Source organism: Mauremys reevesii, linkage group 10, assembly GCF_016161935.1.
Source record: "Mauremys reevesii isolate NIE-2019 linkage group 10, ASM1616193v1, whole genome shotgun sequence".
NCBI classification, from domain to species: domain Eukaryota; kingdom Metazoa; phylum Chordata; order Testudines; family Geoemydidae; genus Mauremys; species Mauremys reevesii.
In genome coordinates this window covers 53,108,914-53,122,834 of record NC_052632.1, presented here as the reverse complement: position 1 = coordinate 53,122,834, position 13,921 = coordinate 53,108,914, and positions in this window count along the sequence as shown.

The following is a 13,921-nucleotide window of genomic DNA, read 5'->3' as shown; positions in this document are numbered from 1 at the left end:
AGCATAATTATAACCAGCAAACCATAACCTTGTCTTAGACACCTTTTTTCACCCACTTTATACAAGACTTGGTGCCACTACAGGACTTTGCTTGCAACTATGATTTATATGGTCCCAGTTAACGTCAATAAAGACTGTTAGAAGTATGTCCCGGGCGTTCAAGAGCAGAGCACATGTTCGGGGGAACTAGATTGGGGCTAGCGAGAATAGGCCTTTGGGTGGCGGATGCAGCAGACACACAGCTGGGAGCGGGTGGCTCTCCGTTACCTTTTGTAACTCTGCTTTAGTTCTAATCACACCTCTCTTCTTTGAGTGCAGACTGTGGCTCCTTTTCATGAATTCCCAAGACAACCCCTGGTACCGGAGGGGAGACCAGAGGAGAAGGCAGAGATAACAAGGCTGTGGGGAACAACAAAGGATCCATTCTGGAGATGGAACAACTGAAACCCCCAAGGAGTTGAAATTCTTGGGTAGTTCAGCAGACTCCGGGAAGAGATTTAGGCAGAGTTTTGAGATATATCTATGCAAGCAGCTGGGTTTGATGAGAAAGGAGACCAGAAGACAATAGCAATCCTTTTAAACATGTCAGGACTTGATCAGGGGGTGGCTTTATTAGCATGGAACTTGGGCTTTATCTACACTAACCTTTTTGTCAATAAAACTATTCTCTGTCAGGGTTATGAAAAAAAACACACCCCTGACCGACAAAAGTTTCACCAACAACAGCACCGGTGTGGACAGCCCCACGTTGGCAGGAGACGCTCTCCAGCTGACACAGCTCCTGCCGCAAAGTAGGGGTGGTTTAATTATGATGGCGGGGAGCGCTATCCTGTCAGCGTAGAGTGGCTACACAGCAGACCTTGCAGGGTGCAGCTGCAGCAGTACATTTGTGCTGCTGTGAGGTGTGTAGTGTAGACATAGCCCCAGTGGGGCAGAGGGAGCAGGTTATTACACACTTTACAGAAATGTGAAGCGCCTTGTGTAGCGCAAAAGAGCAAAACATTTGAAAGGTGAAAGTTTCACCTTAGAAGAGAAAACGAAGGTGAATCCTTTGACGAATTCCTAACTGAGCTGGAGCTAATGAGCCCAACCTGCAACAGTGCTCAGGCGGGTGGGGTGAGAGCAGGAGTTCAGCCCAAATTCAGTGCACCTGGAATGATAGATACAAAGCAGCAGACACACAACGGGTTGGTTCGTGCCCTGAAGGACGCTGGGAGTGTTATGTAGAGAGACGTAGGGATACACAACGAATGACAGGGAGTCTGGTCCATTTCCTACCGGTAACATTAAGTAGCAGGTATCGTTGAACTTTGAATTTCCTGTGTTCCTTTCAACCTGCCCAGACCCAAAATATGGCACCCAGGGTGTGACAAGGACCCAGACAGAGGCTCACACAAATATTGTCCTTGCAGGGCACTCCAGATAAATGTGTAGATTATATGGCCAGGAGGGACCCTGCTCTGACCTCCTGGATTGCACAGGCCATAGGACTGCCCTAGATTAATTCCTGTTTGAACTAGATATTTGAGGAAAAAACATTTCATCTTGATTGAAACGTGGCCAGTGATGGAGACACACCACAATACTTGCTAAATTGTTTCAATGGTCAATTATCCTCAGTGTTGAAAAATTCCACTTTGTCTCTCATTTCAATTTGTCTAGGTTCAATGCCCAGCCACTGACTCTTGTTAGACCTTTACCTTCTAGTTTTAAAAGCCCACTTTATCAAATGTCTGTTTCCATTTATAAGTGCTGATAGAATGCAATCACGTCACTCCATAACCATTTCCTCATGAAGAGGCTGAGTTCACTGAGGTCCTGGGGCAGAGTTGCACTGCCCTCCTCCCTTCCCCCCCCGAGAAAGTGCTGTCTCCTGCACTGACAAGCTTTACCCCTGCTGTCGAGAGTCCCATTGTGCCAGAGAAGTGCAGTTGCTTGAACTTAGGGTCTGTCAGTCCCAAGGCCTTTGGGTACATTGAAGGTAAGGAGCAAGAGCTTGAACTTGACATTCTCTGGGAAACCAGTGTGGAGCGTAGAGAACAGGTCTGATGTGCTCGCAGTAATCTGTGCTGCTGAGGAGACTCTGCAGCCTTTGGTACCAATTGGAGTTTCGTAAGCACTGAAGATATCCTGCCCAGGTGTATTCCATTCTATAGTCTAGACAGGAGTGACTACGGTCTATGTAACTAAAGCCAGCTCATCATCCACCAGGGTGGGACGGAGTCTCCCAGTCAACCAAAGATGGTAGAAAGCACAGCTCACAGACGCTGCTATCAGAGAGCTCAGCGTCAGCACGGCATTCAAGAGCTCTCTAGACTGTGGACTGAATTGTCCAGCTGTGGGTGTGAACCTTCAGCCAAAGAAGGCTGCATTGTAGCTGCCAACTCTTCAAAATATTTAGTTCTGTGCACGAGCATCACCTCTGTCTTTAGCCAGCTGTTCCATCCAAGAACAAGGCCATCTTGGCAATAGTGGTGTGGTCAAGTGGGAAGGAGAGGGAGGAGCTCGGTGCCACCTGCACATTGCTGGTGTTTGAGTCCATGTTGTGGGAGAAGTTCTGATAGAGGCTGCATGGAGATGTTGAAAACCCCCATAGAGAGAATTGATCTTTGTGGGAATCAACCAGGGATGGGTCTAGTGCTGGAGGTGCAGTTTTCCATCCTCACTAATTGGGTGCATCCCTCCAAGAAGGATTCAGACCATTTTAGTGAATGCCTCTGGACTCCTCCTGCCCCTCAGGTGTGACAGCAGTATCTCATTGTTAACAGTGTCAAACAGTGCAAAGAGGTACAGGAGGATCAGCATGGATGTGTGAACCCCTGTCCACTAGAACAAGTTGCATAGGACAGCTCAAAAAGAACAGGAGTACTTGTGGCACCTTAGAGACTAACAAATTTATTTGAGCATAAGACTAACATGGCTGCTACTCTAAATAGGACAGGTCAGCTATTTGTCATGAGGGATATAAGAACATATATAACATGAGAACAGCCCTACTGTCAGACCAAAGGTCCATCTAGCCCAGTATTCTCTCTTCCGACAGTGGCCAATGCCAGGTGCCCCAGAGGGAATGAACAGAACAGGGAATCCACAAATGATGCATCCCCTGTGGCCCAGTCCCAGATTCTGGCAAACAGAGGCTAGGGACACCATCCCTGCTCATCCTGGCTAATAGCCATTGATGGAGTTCCACGGGTTGACTGTGTGTTGTGTGAAGAAATACTTCCTTTTGTTTGTTTTAAACCTGCTGTCTATTAATTTAATTGGGTGACCCCTAATTCTTGTGTTATGTGACAGAGTAAATAACACTTCCTTATTTACTTTTTCCACACCAGTCATGACTTTATAGCTCTCTAACATTTTCCACCTTAATCATAGCTTTTTCCATCTGAAAAGTCTGTGTCTTTTTAATCTCTCCTCACCCAGAACCTACTCCATACCCGTCATTATTTTTGTTGCCCTTTTTGAACCTTTTCCAATTCCATATTTTATTTTATTTTAGATGGGGTGACCACATCTGCACGCAGTATTCAATATGTGGGTGTACAATGGATTTATATAGAGGCAATATGTTATTTCCTGACTTCTTATCTATCCATTTCTTAATGATTCACAACATTCTGTTAGCTTTTTTGACTGCTGCTGCACATTACGTGGATGTTTTCAGAGAACTAGCCACGATGACTCCAAGATCTCTTTTTTGAGTGGTAACCAGACCCCAACATTTTATATGTATAGTTGGGATTGTTTTCTAATGTGCATTAAATTGCATTTATCAACACTGAATTTCATCTGCCATTTTGTTGCCCAGTCACCCAGTTTCATGAGATCCCTTTGTAACTCTTTGCAGTCTGGTTTGGACTTAACGATGTTGTGTAGTTTTGTATCATCTGCAGATTTTGCCACCTAACTCTCTACTCCTTTTTCCAGATCATGTATGAATATGTTGAATAGGAGTGATCCTAGTACAGATCCCTGGGGGGTGTCATAAACAGATAGTTAAGGGTTAATGCCTCTTTTACCTGTAAAGGGTTAAGAAGTTCACCTAGCCGACACCTGACCAGAGAAATGGAGTGGAAAAGATCAAGGAATCAGCCTCTTATCAGAGTAATGAGTAAGAAGGAAGGAAATAAATAGGTTTATGTTTATTTTCTTTTGTAACTTGTCTTGGCATTAGGGGAATAATCAAAATTGGGTATTCTTGTGTGTACTAAGGTTTTTGCCCAGGGGAACATCCTGTGTTTTAATTCTGTTGTCTGTGAGATCAGCTTGTATGCTGTCTCCCAGAGGTTTTTTTTTCTTTTACCTTTCTTTTCTTTAATTAAAAGCTTTCTTTTTAAGAACCTGATTAATTTTTTCCCTGTTTTTTAGATCTAAGGGGATTGGATCTGGACTCACCAGGGATTGGTGGGGGGAAAAAGGGAGAGGGAATGAGTAATTCTTCCTTGTTTTAAGATCCAAGGGGTTTGGATCAGTGTTCACCAGGAAATTGGTGGAGGAGTCTTTCAAGGCTACCCAGGAAGGGCAAGGTTTTTTGGGGGGAAGACAGTTTTCCAGATATCAGAGGGGTAGCCGTGTTAGTCTGGATCTGTAAAAGCAGCAAAGAATCCTGTGGCACCTTATAGACTAACAGACGTTTTGCAGCATGAGCTTTCGTGGGTGAATACCCACTTCGTCGGATGCAAGTAATGGAAATTTTCAGGGGCAGGTATATATATGCAAGCAAGAAGCAAGCTAGAGATAACGAGGTTAGTTCAATCAGGGAGGATGAGGCCCTCTTCTAGCCAGGGCCGGCTCCAGACCCCAGCGCGCCAAGCAGGCGCGTGGGGCGGCATTGTCCTGGCAGGGCGGCATTTGACTCTGGCGGACCTTCCGCAGTCATTCCTGCGGGAGGTCCACCGGAGCCCCAGGACGAGCGGACCTGCCGCAGGCATGACTGCGGAGGGTCCCCTCTTCCCGCGGCTCCGCTTGAGCTCCCGCAGGCATGACTGCGGCGGGAGCGCTGGTCCCGCGGCTCGGACGGAGCTCCCAAAGGCATGCCTGCGGATGCTTCACCGGAGCTGCGGGACCACGGAACCATCCGCAGGCACTTCTGCCCCGGCCGCGGGACCGGGGAAGGGCGGCGCGAGTGGCGCGGCGCACCGCCCTGCTTGGGGCGGCGGAATTTCTAGAGCCGCCCCTGCTTCTAGCAGTTGAGGTGTGAAAACCAAGGGAGGAGAAACTGGTTCTGTAGTTGGCAAGCCATTCACAGTCTTTGTTTAATCCTGAGCTGATGGTGTCAAATTTGCAGATGAGCTGAAGCTCAGCAGTTTCTCTTTGAAGTCTGGTCCTGAAGTTTTTTTGCTGCAGGATGGCCATCTTAAGATCTGCTATTGTGTGGCCAGGGAGGTTGAAGTGTTCTCCTACAGGTTTTTGTATATTGCCATTCCTAATATCTGATTTGTGTCCATTTATCCTTTTCCGTAGAGACTGTCCAGTTTGGCCGATGTACATAGCAGAGGGGCATTGCTGGCATATGATGGCGTATATTACATTGGTGGACGTGCAGGTGAATGAACCAGGGATGGTGTGGCTGATCTGGTTAGGTCCTGTGATGGTGTCGCTGGTGTAGATATGTGGGCAGAGTTGGCATCGAGGTTTGTTGCATGGATTGGTTCCTGGGTTAGAGTTACTATGGTGCGGTGTGCAGTTACTGGTGAGAATATGCTTCAGGTTGGCAGATTGTCTGTGGGCGAGGACTGGCCTGCCACCCAAGGCCTGTGAAAGTGTGGGATCATTGTCCAGGATGGGTTGTAGATCCCTGATGATGCGTTGGAGGGTTTTAGCTGGGGACTGTATGTGATGGCCAGTGGAGTCCTGTTGGTTTCTTTCTTGGGTTTGTCTTGCAGTAGGAGGCTTCTGGGTACACGTCTGGCTCTGTCGATCTGTTTCCTTATTTCCTCGTGCGGGTACTGTAGTTTTGAGAATGATTGGTGGAGATTTTGTAGGTGTTGGTCTCTGTCTGCAGGGTTAGAGCAGATGCGGTTGTACCTCAGTGCTTGGCTGTAGACAATGGATCTTGTGGTGTGCCCAGGATGGAAGCTGGAGGCATGAAGGTAGGCATAGCGGTCGGTAGGTTTTCGGTATAGGGTGGTGTTAATATGACCATCACTTATTTGCACCGTGGTGTCTAGGAAGTGGACCTCCTGTGTAGATTGGTCCAGGCTGAGGTTGATGGTGGGGTGGAAGCTGTTGAAATCGTGGTGGAATTCTTCCAGAGTCTCCTTCCCAGGGGTCCAGATGATGAAGATGTCATCAATGTAGCGTAGGTAGAGAAGGGGCGTGAGCGGACGGGAGCTGAGGAAGCGTTGTTCCAGGTCGGCCATAAAAATATTGGCATATTGTGGGGCCATGTGGGTGCCCATAGCGGTGCCACTGATCTGGAGATATATATTGTCATCAAATCTGAAATAGTTGTGTGTGAGGATAAAGGCACAGAGCTCAGCAACCAGTTGTGCTGTGGCATCATCAGGGATACTGTTCCTGACAGCTTGTATTCCATCTGTGTGTGGGATGTTTGTGTAGAGAGCCTCTACATCCATGGTGGCTAGGATGGTGTTTTCTGGAAGGTCACCAATGCAGTGTAGTTTCCTCAGGAAATCAGTGGTGTCACGGAGATAGCTGGGAGTGCTGGTGGCATAGGGTCTGAGTAGAGAGTCACATATCTAGACAGTCCTTCAGTGAGAGTGCCAATGCCTGAGATGATGGGGCGTCCAGGATTTCCGGGTTTGTGGATCTTGGGTAGTAGATAGAATAACCCTGGTCGGGGCTCTAAGGGTATGTTGATTTGTTCCGGTGTTAGTGTAGGGAGTATCCTGAGTAGATGGTGCAGTTTCTTAGTGTATTCCTCAGTGGGATCTGAGGGAAGTGGCCTGTAGAATTTGGTATTGGAGAGTTGTCTGGTGGCCTCCTTTTGGTAGTCAGACCTGTTCATGATGACAACAGCACCTCCTTTATCAGCCTCTTTGATTATAATGTCAGGATGGTTTCTGAGGCTGTGGATGGCATTGTGTTCTGCACGACTTAGGTTATGAGGCAAGCGATGTTGTTTTTCCACAATTTCTGCCTGTGCACGTCAGCGGAAGCATTCAATGTATAGGTCCAGACTGTCATTTCGACCCTCAGGAGGAGTCCATGTGAAGTTCTTCTTCTTGTGCTGTTGGTGGGAGGGTAACTGTGTATCAGTGCGCTGTTCAGTGTTGTCCTGAAAGTATTCTTTGAGTCGGAAACGGCGAAAGTAGGCTTCCAGATCGCCGCAGAACTGTATCATGTTTGTGGCGGTGGCAGGGCAGAAAGAGAGTCCCCGAGATAGGACAGACTTTTCTTCTGGGCTCAATGACGTCACTGACTCCTGCTCCTTTTGCAGAGCAACTGGCCTTGTCCAGGTTTCTCAGCTCAGTGTCACCTTCCTTATTTTGCACCTTTGTTCAGCCCTGCTTCCATTCCCATTTGTTGTCCTCCCCCCATTCGATTGGTTCCTGGGTCCTGTGCCCCTCCCATGTCACAGTGGGCCCTTTCTAAGCCAAATTTTCACATATGGTATAGGATTCCACTGAGTAGAAGGAGGTCATGCATGTGAAATGAATAGCAAGTCCTCTATGTGACGAAAGGTAAGCGCAGTCCATTTCACTCTAATGATATTCATCACACTGAATATTCTTTCGCAGTCAGCGTTGCTTGCAGCAAGTGTGTCTACTGGAAGGGTGAGTTGAAGCCTTCCAGGAACGTTTTTTCCTTCAGAAGCATAGAATCCACAAATCCCAAGTGTTTCCTGTTGATTTGTTCCCAACTTGTTTCCTCTTCCTTTTCTCCAAAGTAAGGATTCTCTTGCCATTTTTCAGGATTCAAAACTGACACATTGTTAATTAAGTTCTTATAATCAGAAGCCCTTTCTTCATGTGCACTTCAATCAGCGTTGTTTGAGGCAGTTGTGAATAGTTTTGTCCTCATGTTGTCAACAACTGCTTGGATGAATTGAGATGAGTTGATTCTAGGGCTTTTTCCAGCACTGTTTAGTTTTGTTTTTGAACATCATGGGTTGTTCAGCCTTCTGGGCTTGTTCAGAGTGAACTCCTGGGTCTGTTTTTAGACTTTGGTTCTCTTGATGTATATTTTCATTAGGTTGTCTGCTTTGGGAATGGTCATTTCTCATTCTTGTAACAGAACTGAAGACTTGTCCCAGCATTAAAGAAAAGGTTCTGAGAAAATGTACAGAGCATAGCTTTGCGTGCTGTGCTTGAAATTTAGCACGTTCACTTACAACTCTTGACCAGTCTTGTGAGGCCTCCTCAAAGTGTTTTGCCAAAGCAGAGTATGTGTGCCAGATTGCACTGCCTGTTCTGCATGTTGGCACCACACACCTGACATTGAACACTTATACAATGTACTTCAAAACACTGGCAAATGCATTCGCATGAGCTCTCAGTTCACGAGATTTTTTTGGTGATTGACTGTAAAACAAATACAATACAACCAAAAAAGCCTTAAAGTCATTTGTTCCTCCGATGGCTTCTGATGTTCCTCTGATGACTTCATCAACAGCAAGTGCCAGTCTCTGGTTGAGGCAATGCCATAATGTCATGGTAGGAAAGTCCATTTGCAGAAGTTTTCCAACACCGGCTTTGACTCCTAACGTCACATTAGGATCCTTGCCCTGTGCTGTTCCTGTTTCCAGTAAGAGCTGTAGGGGTGGTGCCTTCAGGCAAGGTGTCATCGTCGTGCAAAGACCTCCCGCCACTCCCTTCTCCCCCAGGGGCCGCACTCTGTAGGGAAGGCCCATGTCTGCGCTCCTTCCAGCCAGGGCAGCAAAGGGCCAGCAGGACAGGCTGGGAGCCCCACCGGGAGTCATCAGGAGCCCAGCTGGGAACACATGCCTCCATTTTCAACATCCCCAGCTGGCCCCTTTCTTACCGGTATGGCATATCATGGCACACCAGCCTACTTTCACCTCTGGATTTTTCACACTGTTGCTCCAAGAGACTTTCTCTGAGATACTGTCCTGTCTGCCAACCCTGGCCAGTGCCAGGTGCCCCAGAGGGAGTGAACAGAACAAGGAATCAGCAAGTGATCCATCCCCTGGCAAATGGAGGCTAGGGACACAATCCCTGCCCATCCTTGTTAATAGTGTTAATAGCACTTGTAATTGCACATCAAAGCACTTAGAGCAAAATGTCTCGATAGCCAGCTCACTTCATTTAGAGGTTTAAAGGATAGTTTCATTTTTTGTGACATTTGCCATTTCCTGAAATTATCCTCTTTGGACTGAGGATCTGCAGAAGACTGTATAAATGGTCTAAGTGTCTCTATTGTCTCTATTGTCTTTGTTCCACGCATCAACTAACCCCAGATCTTCCCGATGGGCCACACAGTGTTCTATTGAATGTGGTATGCACTGCTTGAATTGTGTGGCAAGAACATTGTTTTTCCTCTAGCATGACAGAAACACCATCTGAAGTGAACATCACCATTTTTATTATGTCCAGATTATTCAGAATGTAGAAATCTTTGATAGCAGCTCTATAGCTTGTGCATTACAAGCAGATAATTTAATAATTCCACCAAACACCCTTATGCACTGCAGATACTGCATCTCTGAATTTAAAGTAAATTATAAGCATCTTGTTACAGAAATATCTGTTTTCATCAGTACTAAGTGTATGATTGCAGAAATCACGTCAGAGATTTGCCTGTCTTCCTAATACTTTTGCGTTAAAGCATAGTTTTTGCTATGCCCCCTGACTGGTACATACAGCTACTTTTGCCATGTGATTATTTATATTTTGTACGGGATTCATGGATATGTTAATTTGTACTGCAAGCAGAACATTGTCTATGAGAACTTTTATTTCTTCTGGCTTTGAACGTTGTCTTCCTATCAGTTCCAGTCTCTTCTGTTTGTCATTAGTGGTTTCTAATAGAATACTTCGCAAATCAAATCCCAGTGAGTGAGAATTTATGCTTCTAAGAATATGTACAGCAGATTCATGACTTTGCTTGATAAATGCTCTTCATGTAGTCCATCTTCCATCCATCTTTGCATTTCTTGCATTTAGCGAAGTCACTGGATGGTCCAGCTTGAACAAAAATTTTGCAGATCAAGCCCACATCTGCACTGTACCGGAATAAAAGGTAATAATTGGAGATATACCAATCTCCTAGAAGTGGAAGGGACCTTGAAAGGTCATCAAGTCCAGCTCCCTGCCTTCACTAGCAGGACCAATTTTTGCCCCAGATCCCTAAGTGGCCCCCTCAAGGATTGAACTCATAACCCTGGGTTTAGCAGGCCAATGCTCAAACCACTGAGCTATCCTTCCCCTATGGTTGTAAAAAAATCTTCCATCTAGACTGCTGAGATTTCATTTTGACTATTTCATCCAGCCACACTCCTTTGAACGTGAGGCAGCATTTCTTCTTAGGATTTTCCCCTTTGTTGGTTGGTGCTGTTTGCCTTCATTTACACATGGCTGTTAAAAGCGTATGTTTTTGTTAATAAATAGAATCTCCACAAAAGCATAATTAAAATCAATAATAATTTTTAAAATGCTACATTCAGTTCTGATATTATACACAATTACTGTAGTCAAGACTTTTCCAATATTGTTTGTTTATACGTTTGATGTGAGAGAAGCAACTCAGAACGTTAATCGTTAAATTGAGCCACACCATCATTACATTGAACCAAAAACCCTATAAGGTTATTGCATATATGTACTTTTATCAGCAAAATACATATTGTGACGAAGTGGGACTGGTTTTAATGTTCTCTCTGAATACTGTGTGTGTGTGTGGGGGGGCTCAGCTCTGGCCCACCCTCTGTTGCCTGGCAACTAATGGCCAGGCCCTTCCCCCTGCAAGGGGATGCTAAAGGTGTGGGAGAACAAAGAGATCAGGTGACCTCCTGGCCAGGGGAAAGAGACAAAGGCCAGAGAGGAGGGGCTGGAGGGGGTTTTGGTAGTCATTTGGAAGCTGGCTGGAAGATGGAGGGGAGCCCCGAGGAGGCTCGGGCCTCTCAGCGGGGCGGTGGCCTCCCTGGGGCCCCAGATGGACCTCACTAAGGGGGGTCTTGCTGTCTGTACTGGCAAGACCTGTTTTGGACTGTGTTCCTGTCATCTAAATAAACCTCTGTTTTACTGGCTGGCTGAGAGTCACGTCTGACTGCGAAGTGGGGGTGCAGGACCCTCTGGCTTCCCCAGGACCCCGCCTGGGCGGACTCGCTGTGGGAAGCACATGGAGGGGCACATGCTGAATGCTACGTGTGAGCTTCCTGCCCTAAAGATAGTCAGCTCCAAGGGAGAGGAGACTCCCCAAAGTCCTGACTGGCTTTGTGGGGAGCAGTTCCAGAGCATTGCCCGGGGACTCTGTGACACATATATATTACAAGTATAAATTTTATCAATCTTACTGAAAATTGGGTGAAAATCAAGAGCTTATCAACCGCACGCCACTTCGCAACTGCCCCACGGCCACGTGTGCTTCTCTGTTCCGGTGTCCCAGCATGAAGTTAGATGTCACCACCAGTCCAGTGACTACGGAGTGAAATTCAAATGATTAATTTTTTTTTCCTGTCAGAAACACAATGAAGCCCTGACATTCTGACAAAAGTTTCTTTGACAAGTCACCAAGGCTGAGGATGTGCGCGGCTGTAATAATCAGGTGTGTGGCGCTTGATGGACTGTTGTGCAGGTGGCAGCTTCGAGGGAGCATTGACCCCATCCTGGTGGCCATGATCCTGTTTAGCAGCCCTTGGTAATATGGCTTGGACCTGTGTTTGATTGCGGAACGCTGTGTGTGGATCGCTCTCTGATACAAATCCCTGAAGTCTTCAAATGTACCTGCTGTGAAGACTTTGTTGTGTGACATGGCCTGGAAATGTTGCTACTGTCTGCTTTGGCTTCACATTTTCAGAGGCTTTTTGTATCAAGTTGAGCAGTGTCAATATGGGAATCTGTGCAGCCCAAAATTTCTGGTGCGGGGATTGTCTGGGCCATTTCAAATCCCAGAACGGTGGGCAAAGCCCTCCAGGTGCTAACGGCCTGGGACTGGGAATCTACTATTTGGGGCAAAACAGGGAAAATGGGAACAGGAGTGTGAGTGAGAGGTTTAAACTCAGGAGCAAGATGGGGCCGTTCCTGGATCGTGCCAGCTGCACCAGAAATGGCATCCAGGGATGCTGCCCAGAGGAACGTTGCCCAGGCGTGTAAGTCAGCTAAGGAACAGAAACAGACCCCCTATAGGTGCAGGGAATCTCCTTGTGCAGTATCATCTTTCTACATCGATTGATGGCTCTTTTGGCCAGTGCCATGGAGAGTCTGAAGTCTCATGACTTCATGGTGTTACCTTGTTGGTAAGGGTGGGGTTCTGCCCTGAGGTGCTCTGGTTAAGAGACTAGGAGACCTGCTCCATGAAACACACATTGTTTACTGAGTGATACTGTAGCATATATACACAACAGTAAAAACCTGTTCTATATGGTTTACCTTAATCCTAGCTCTGTTCTTGCTACCGGGGGCCCTCCAGATCACAAGGCTGGGGTCCATTGCTTGCTGTCCTTCCGTAGCTGAGGAACAAACCAACTCTTCTCTCTGTCCTGCCCTCTACGCTCTGAGGCAAACAACCCCCTGCGCACATACAAACTTCAAACTAAACCTGTCTCTAGGCAAACTTTTCTCATTTTCCCACCAATAAACAAGGGTGGCCACCTACTAATCATGTGGTTGGGTCTTTGGCCAGGAAGGGGTGCACTGCAGCCAGGCCTGCACTTGGCCCCTCCCTCTGGAATTTCTCTGGGCTGGATCCCACACACTTGTGCAATAGGGCAAAGTTTTTCTTACTGCTGCCTTGAAGAGGCAGTTTTATCTCTTACAAGCGTTGCAGGAACATCTTTCAATGGGATGCTCTGGACCCCTTTGGACACTGCACTTTCTGTTCCCAACAGGTCAGCCGGATGGACCCCCCCCAGGAGACCTGACCCCCAGGTTTCCCTTAAAACCTGTTCCATAGGAGGGGGGTCTGGCATTTTAAATGCAGACTTTTCACCCTCCTCCGGGGAAAGTCCCACCCTACAAAAGGTGGGCAGACTCTCTGCCCTCCCCCCTCACCTTCCATCTGGGCTTCCCTCTCTGGGCTCCCCTCTGGGTCAGACACTCCTGTGTCCCCTGAAGGGGAAGGTGACCCTGGTCCTTCACAGCTACCAGCTATGGCAGACTCTTCACTGGCCAGCAAAATCCTCCCCTCTTTTTACTCAGGTTGGGTTTGCTTCCAGGCTACAGAGATCTTGGGGTCTGTTTCCACCGCAGGGGTCACCAGGACCATGTACCAGAAACACAGATACAGGTGAGCAACCGTTTTCGTGTTCTCTCCACAGGTACTAGTGCAGAGAGTGGAGTGGATGATACATCTGAGGGAACAGAGCAGAAGGAGACTCCACTGATTGGAAGGAGGAGGAGGGTGGTAGTGGTCAGGGACTCTCTCCTCAGGGGGACTGAGTCATCTATCTGCCGCCCTGACCGGGAAAACCGAGAGGTGTGCTGCTTGCCAGGGGCTAGGATTCACGATGTGACGGAGAGACTGCCGAGACTCATCAAGCCCTCGGATCACTACCCCTTCCTGCTTCTCCACGTGGGCACCAATGATACTGCCAAGAATGACCTTGAGCGTATCACTGCAGACTACGTGGCTCTTGGAAGAAGGATAAAGGAGTTTGAGGCGCAAGTGGTGTTCTCGTCTATCCTCCCTGTGGCAGGAAAAGGCCAGGGTAGACCGTCGAATCGTGGAAATCAACGAATGGCTACGCAGATGGTGTCGGAGAGAAGGGTTTGGATTCTTTGACAATGGGATGGTCTTCCAAGAAGAAGGATTGCTAGGCAGAGACGGGCTCCACCTC